Below are 6,687 nucleotides of genomic sequence, written 5' to 3' on the forward strand. Positions count from 1 at the left end.
AGTTGTTGGTCCCAGTTTTAGAACTCTGAGATTCGACTGGTTCTTAATGAACTGAACTGTGCACGTGAGAGCGTTAAATTATAAATGTAATAAAAACTGTTGCACCTACAAACGTGTTCAGTCCAAATGGATCCAAGTCTATTTGTCACCTTATGGACGCTGTAGCCTCATTTTAATCTGACATCTAGAATTTGAGCTAGGTTTGGGCAAAAATTTGTCTGATGACTCTAATGACTCTCGGTAACGGCCGGACGATTCATGACGAGAGGCGGGGAATGTGTTGTGTACCTCCAAGTTGATTTGCGAATTATTATTGACATTGGTGTCATATTGGCTTAGATACTGTATGATGGTAGGGAGATTTGAATTTAACAATGCGCTTCAATCAATCCCTACTATAATCGCGCCGACCGGCGCAACTATAATATTATACCTTCCTGTATGGTGTCTCGTATTAGCCAGGAGTTCCCTGACATGTTTGAAGAATACACAGTGCCCACCCTCCCCCTCCCCTCCCTCTATTGATAGTACCATTCGATTCAATAATAACAAAAGACGATACAAAGTAATAGATGTGTCTTGTATCATTTTAATGCTGAGTGCAAGGTCTCTCCCAATTCAGACATCAGATATGTATTGAAGAGGTGATATTACTAAACACTTGTGCTGTACTGTCTTATTAGTAATATCCTTTTGTCCCTTCTGAGGTTTCTGCCAAAACCTGAGGAGCATGGCAGTATAGATCAGCTCCAGGCACCTCTCATCACAGACACTGGTCATGAAGGAGCCCGACTTCAGCTCCTATATCTGACCCAGCTCCTATATCACAGAGGGAGAGAGAGAGACTGTCACCATACAGTCATGCAAGCCAATAGTAAATGCACGGTTGAACATAGCCAATCAGAGATCCTGATTCACAGCTAATTCACAAGGGACACGAGCCAGCATGGCACTTACATTATCAATGGTGGTTAGGTGAATTCCAGGACAGATAGTATTTTGACCATTGACCAGATCAAATGTGACCAACCTGACACAAGTGTCCTCCATTACTCTGAAGCGGGACTGGTGTCTGTCCACTGCCTCAGCCTTCTGTAACAGCTCCTGCTATGGTAGGGGGGTTCCCACAATGCTGCTGAACAACAAATCCACCAGGTTTTGTACGTAGCCTGTGAATGAAATAAAATATCATCACTCAATAAACATATAGCGAGAAAAAATAATTTTTCTAGTTTGGAAGTAATATATATGCTAATAGAGGGACAGTAACTACAGAATAGATTCAGGCTGGTGACGTTGACGCCTATTCTATGCATCCAGCTGTATACTGTACGTTGCTGAATGCTTACTGATAAGTTTAGCTATTTGCTGCCAGAGCCATAGCAATATTTGTAGTAGAAAAGTACCATCCATTATTTATTTCGACCTAGAAAATACAGAAACTTTTATGAGAACAGGCATGTTGTTTTGGTTTGTTGACGAAGCTCCCGAATGCTAACTAGCTACCGAACTTGCAAATCCGGGTTACCATATATTTCACTGAGTTGAAATGAGTTGGCTAGCTAACTAACTTTAGCTAACTAACATTAGCCAGCCAGTTCGAGTTGAAGCAAGTTGGCTACATCCTATGATTAGCTAACAAGCTAGTATCCAAGTGCCTGCCCTGTATTGACCCTAAATGAAAATTACATCCAGTCAGAGGTTCCTGTAAATCTGTCTGGATGGCGATGTATTTATTGGACGTGTCACTAATCCTTATGAAGGACTTCCTGGCAGAAGAGGTTACTCGACCAGTCAGCAGCCGATATGCCAGTTAAATAATTGGTGAAATGTTGCTTGATTTTAAATTGTTTACGGTTAATATCAGTAGTGGGTAGGTGCTCAATATATATCATGAGTATTCTATAACGATGTTAATCACCAGCGCTATTTGGCGCGATGGTAAGACATTTACCTTTTGATTAGACGACCGGAGTTCGAATCGCAGACAGCATCATTATTCATGAAAACTCATTTTAACCAATAATGGGACGTGCTCATTATCAATACATTGTGATTTAGTTTCGGTATCAGACTAACTTTTCTTATGATTTTGTTTGCAGAGCATACAGGCTGGCAGTTTATCGCCAGTTCACCCTATGGGCACAATAGAGAATTGGACGAGGTGTACGGAGTCTCTTCCCTGCATGTGTCGTTTCTTCCATAAAGCGTGCATACCCAGAAGTAAAGGCATTTACATAGGGTTTGAATAAAACCAGTTAATTTAGTAAATCTAGCCTGCTGTAATTTTTTCCAAGACATAGACCTAATGCCTGCGCCTTGTGTAAAAATAGTATTAGTTAGCTTGTCCACTATAACAGGTTCAAGCATAACCAGATAAACTTGCTTTGAATATAAAACTACTTTCAACACGGACTAATCCTGTGTCCCTGTGGCTAGAGTAGTTCCCTTCAACTAGCTTAGCAACAAAGTTGTCCAGTGTCTAACGCTAGCCTAGTCAATAACAGTCATGACCGGTTAACTTTACCCCAGGCTCCATTACATTGACTCGCGTCGCCTCCTCCGTTCAGTCGCTTTTGCTTGACTCCAAAGTCATTGATGTTGATGATGATCGGTCGGTAACCCCTACACCATAACCCTCGAAATGTCAAATGGAGGCGCAAGCAGCAGAGGGCATCAAGGTAGGCCTATGACTCCTTTCCATTCGGAAACTCCCGGTTGCCACATCGAAAGTGCCCTTCATCGCGAAGTCTGCCTCCGCCAAGTGCTGTCTGCAGATCCTGCTAGCTCGAGCTGGCACGTCCTTCCTCTTCAGGACATGGAGCCACTTCTTCAAAAGTTGTGGGTCCTTGGGCAGCTGATGGTAGTTTACCAAGGGATTTTTTTGGAGCCAATTATTACAGCCTGGCTGTATACAGTTTATGTTTGAATTACTACTTATTGTTGCCATCTTCGTTGTCCGCACCTATCCTCACTCTCTTCGATTCACTCTCCGCACGAAAACTCAATACCAGAGACAATTTGCTGATCAAAATCAAATCAAATCAAATTTTATTGGTCACATGCGCCGAATACAACAGGTGCAGACATTACAGTGAAATGCTTACTTACAGCCCTTAACCAACAGTGCATTTATTTTTAACAAAAATAAAAAAGTAAAAATAAAACAACAACAAAAAAAGTGTTGAGAGAAAAAAGAGCAGAAGTAAAATAAAGTGACAGTAGGGAGGCTATATATACAGGGGGGTACCGTTGCAGAGTCAATGTGCGGGGGCACCGGCTAGTTGAGGTAGTTGAGGTAATATGTACATGTGGGTAGAGTTAAAGTGACTATGCATAAATAATTAACAGAGTAGCAGCAGCGTAAAAAGGATGGGGTGGGGGGGCAGTGCAAATAGTCCGGTTAGCCATGATTAGCTGTTCAGGAGTCTTATGGCTTGGGGGTAGAAGCTGTTGAGAAGTCTTTTGGACCTAGACTTGGCACTCCGGTACCGCTTGCCGTGCGGTAGCAGAGAGAACAGTCTATGACTAGGGTGGCTGGAGTCTTTGACAATTTTGAGGGCCTTCCTCTGATACCGCCTGGTATAGAGGTCCTGGATGGCAGGAAGCTTGATTCCTGCCAGTGACGCACTGGCGTCAGTCGTTACTTTGGCAATTTAAAATGCCGCTGACCATAGCTCAAATAAACCTTGTCGACGATCAAAATACTAAATATAGAGATGTTAAATGCACATGCTTAGTATTAGTGGATTGAATACATCTCTTTGCTTAGATTTACATAACTTTTTAACATTTTAGTCATTTAGCAGACGCTCTTATCCAGAGCGACTTACAGTTAGCGAATACCTATCTTTTTTTAAAATCTTTTTTATACTGGCCCCCCATGGGAATCGAACCCACAACCCTGGCATTGCAAACGCCATGCTCTATCAACTGAGCTACATCCCTGCCGGCCATTCCCTCCCCTACCCTGGGCCAATTGTGCACCGCCCATGAGTCTCCCGGTTGCGGCCGGCTGCGACAGAGCCTGGATTCGAACCAGGATCTCTAGTGGCACAGTTAGCACTGCGATGCAGTGCCTTAGACCACTGCGCCACTCAGGATGTTCCTCCTAATGTTTCTGACTCATATCAATGCCACATAGGCCGCTTAAAACCGGATAAGTTGATTCTAAGCGGCAGTTGACCTTTAAGCAAGCAATTTGGATTTCAGATCTTTTTTTCTTTAACAAAAAAATGAATATCAAACTAATTAGCTGAAGATCTCTCCTTTGATATTTTTAGCTTAGGTGGTGTCTTGCTGGAATAAAGCCATGGAAATTGTAAATTTAGCTCAATTCCACACCCAGGCATAAAATATCTAATCACAACCAAATGAGATGTTTATTGCATGGATATGAAATATAGCATTCCAAATCTGAACTGACTGAAAGATGGATGTTTTTGGCATCCTAGGGCCCATTAGAATGTGAAGGGCTTATCATAATAATGGAGGTTAGATTTAGGATGACTGTGTTCAGAAACATAAATCCTCTCCTACCGCTCTTCTCTCGTTCACTGGAGAGGTGCTGCCTTATTCGACGGCTCAATCTTCAAACTGACAACACTGTGTGCCATCTCTGCCCACACAGAAACAGACACATTCACATCTCTCTCTCAGCTCTCAACACCTTGTCTTATTGTCTTCATCAGATGCTCTCCAGTAGAGTTTTCATGAATCGGTAATTGAAAGAACATAGACTGATATTCAGTTTAGCAAAAGCCAATCAATCCACTGAACCACAATTTTCAATTTGGCACTCCATTAGCTTCAAGGTTAGGGAACAGATGTGTATATGTCATTATTGGCAGCATGTAAGTTCAAGGCTAAAGGTCCTTTTAGTATACACATAGGCTAACATTTAGTTCAGAGGTAAATCATTTACTTTGCAGCAATGAAGGGAAGCTAGTTATGTGGTCATTTAGCAAGCTGGTTGGAAAATAATGAAGGAGAAAACAAATATGGTATCTGGTATGTGGCCTGGGTTACTATGGCAACTATAAGTCCAACTGGCAAGCTGGAGACATGGAGTGGGCCTGTGAGTGACAGGTAAAAATAAACAAACAAAAAATGTTTTTCTGTGCGTGTGTTTGAGTGTGAGTATGTGTCGGTGTACATTCATGTTTTCAGAGAATTGGAGAAAAGCTTTTACAGAGCTCACTAGTTCTTCAATCTGGGCACAAAGAAATAACTAACAAAAAAAGTGACTGCACTTAAATAGATTCCTGTAACTGTAATAACCTGAATGTATATGGGACTTGGGAGCTATAGCAACTTTTAAGAACGTTCTCAAAGTGTGGATTCTATTAATTCTTATAACTTTGGAGATGACGAGAGTTGATTTCAAGTGCATGAGGAGCCCTCAGCACCCCCGCAGTTCCCCGCTAGCTCCCCCGCTTCTCAAATTATTTTGTTCCGCTTCAGCACCATTGTATTGCAGTCATTTAGGATCATCACAAGATATTTAATATGAAGTGCATCGCCCAATCGTTTTATGTATGAGGAGATATGTATAGCAGTAGGAATACTTTGTTTCATGTTAGATTTAAACAGAATGTTCAGCTCATTTACGGTGTGTACAGCCCAAATCCAGCATTGTTTCTGCTTTAATGTTCATGATTGATCCATTTTCACTCAAACTGAAAGTAGTCACACGCACACACACACACACGGTTAGCCCCCACACGAGTGTATTTTCCATAAGTCAGCCTGACAGTAATGAATTGTGAAACGCTGCTTTGATTTTAAAAAAGCAACATGAGACTTTTTGAACATAATTTCCTGAAAGTGACTTTTTAAATAACCTTGCTGTGTGAATAAAATATACAGTTTTATTCCATGATTTGAATAAAGCATACAGAGGAAGGTTGCCAAAGAGGTGGTCATTATCATAACGATGTTCAACACAACAGCCTAATATGTCATGATGCTGTGACAATCCAAACTGTCTTCTCCTCAGATATTGTATTTCATTATCTAATGTTCTCTGTTTCACTCAAATGCAAACGCCAAGATAACAGCGTGAAACTTCCAACAAGGTGTTTTTGTTTCAGGTTTCACAAAAAGTGGTTGTGACATGAAAGCTATTCATTTATCAATTTGGAGGAGTTGTCAACATGGAAATTGGATAAATCAAGCGAGCAGCAACACAGCAAAAACACAAGGAAAGGACATTTATTTTGAGTGAAGTACTACCGTTCACCTGCTGCTGGATAAACATACTTAATTATTCTTTACATGCAGAGCCTGTATCGAATGGATTGACTGCTGAGCCAAGCTGCAAACATGACATTTAAAGCATGATGACCTGCATGGCTCCTGTTACAGGCTTTGGTTTTTCCATTTGTTTTGAGGTTGGACTTGAGCACATATAGCTCGTTCCACGTAGGGCGCACCGATTGGTGTCACCTCGTTAGTCAGTATGTTTTACACCTGTCCTGGTTGCCATCTCGTTAGTGGGAAGGTGTTTCACCTGTGCTGGCCTAGGTGCTATTTAAGAACTGGCAGGCCCAGTGCTCCACTTGTCTTGAGAGATGTGGATTGTCAATACCTTTAGTTGGTGCTCCCTATTTGATTTCTAGAAAACCTTGGTTTGATTTTGTTTTGCTTCACCTCTTTGGTCTTTTAGTTTGGTCTGGGTTTTTCTTT

General features: G+C 41.5%; 1 long non-coding RNA gene across 1 annotated transcript; it reads right to left on the reverse strand.

Moving 5' to 3' along the window:
* Positions 1–569: 569 nt before the first annotated feature.
* On the reverse strand, positions 570–2,785 carry LOC121539952. The gene is made up of 3 exons (XR_005995431.1): positions 2,528–2,785; positions 1,031–1,169; positions 570–819 (listed from the first exon to the last, which is right to left on the reverse strand). It is a non-coding gene; the product is annotated as an uncharacterized LOC121539952 (long non-coding RNA).
* Between the last annotated feature and the right edge of the window lie 3,902 nt (positions 2,786–6,687).

The sequence above is a fragment of the Coregonus clupeaformis genome, chromosome 26 (assembly GCF_020615455.1).
Source record: "Coregonus clupeaformis isolate EN_2021a chromosome 26, ASM2061545v1, whole genome shotgun sequence".
In the NCBI taxonomy this organism is placed as follows: domain Eukaryota; kingdom Metazoa; phylum Chordata; class Actinopteri; order Salmoniformes; family Salmonidae; genus Coregonus; species Coregonus clupeaformis.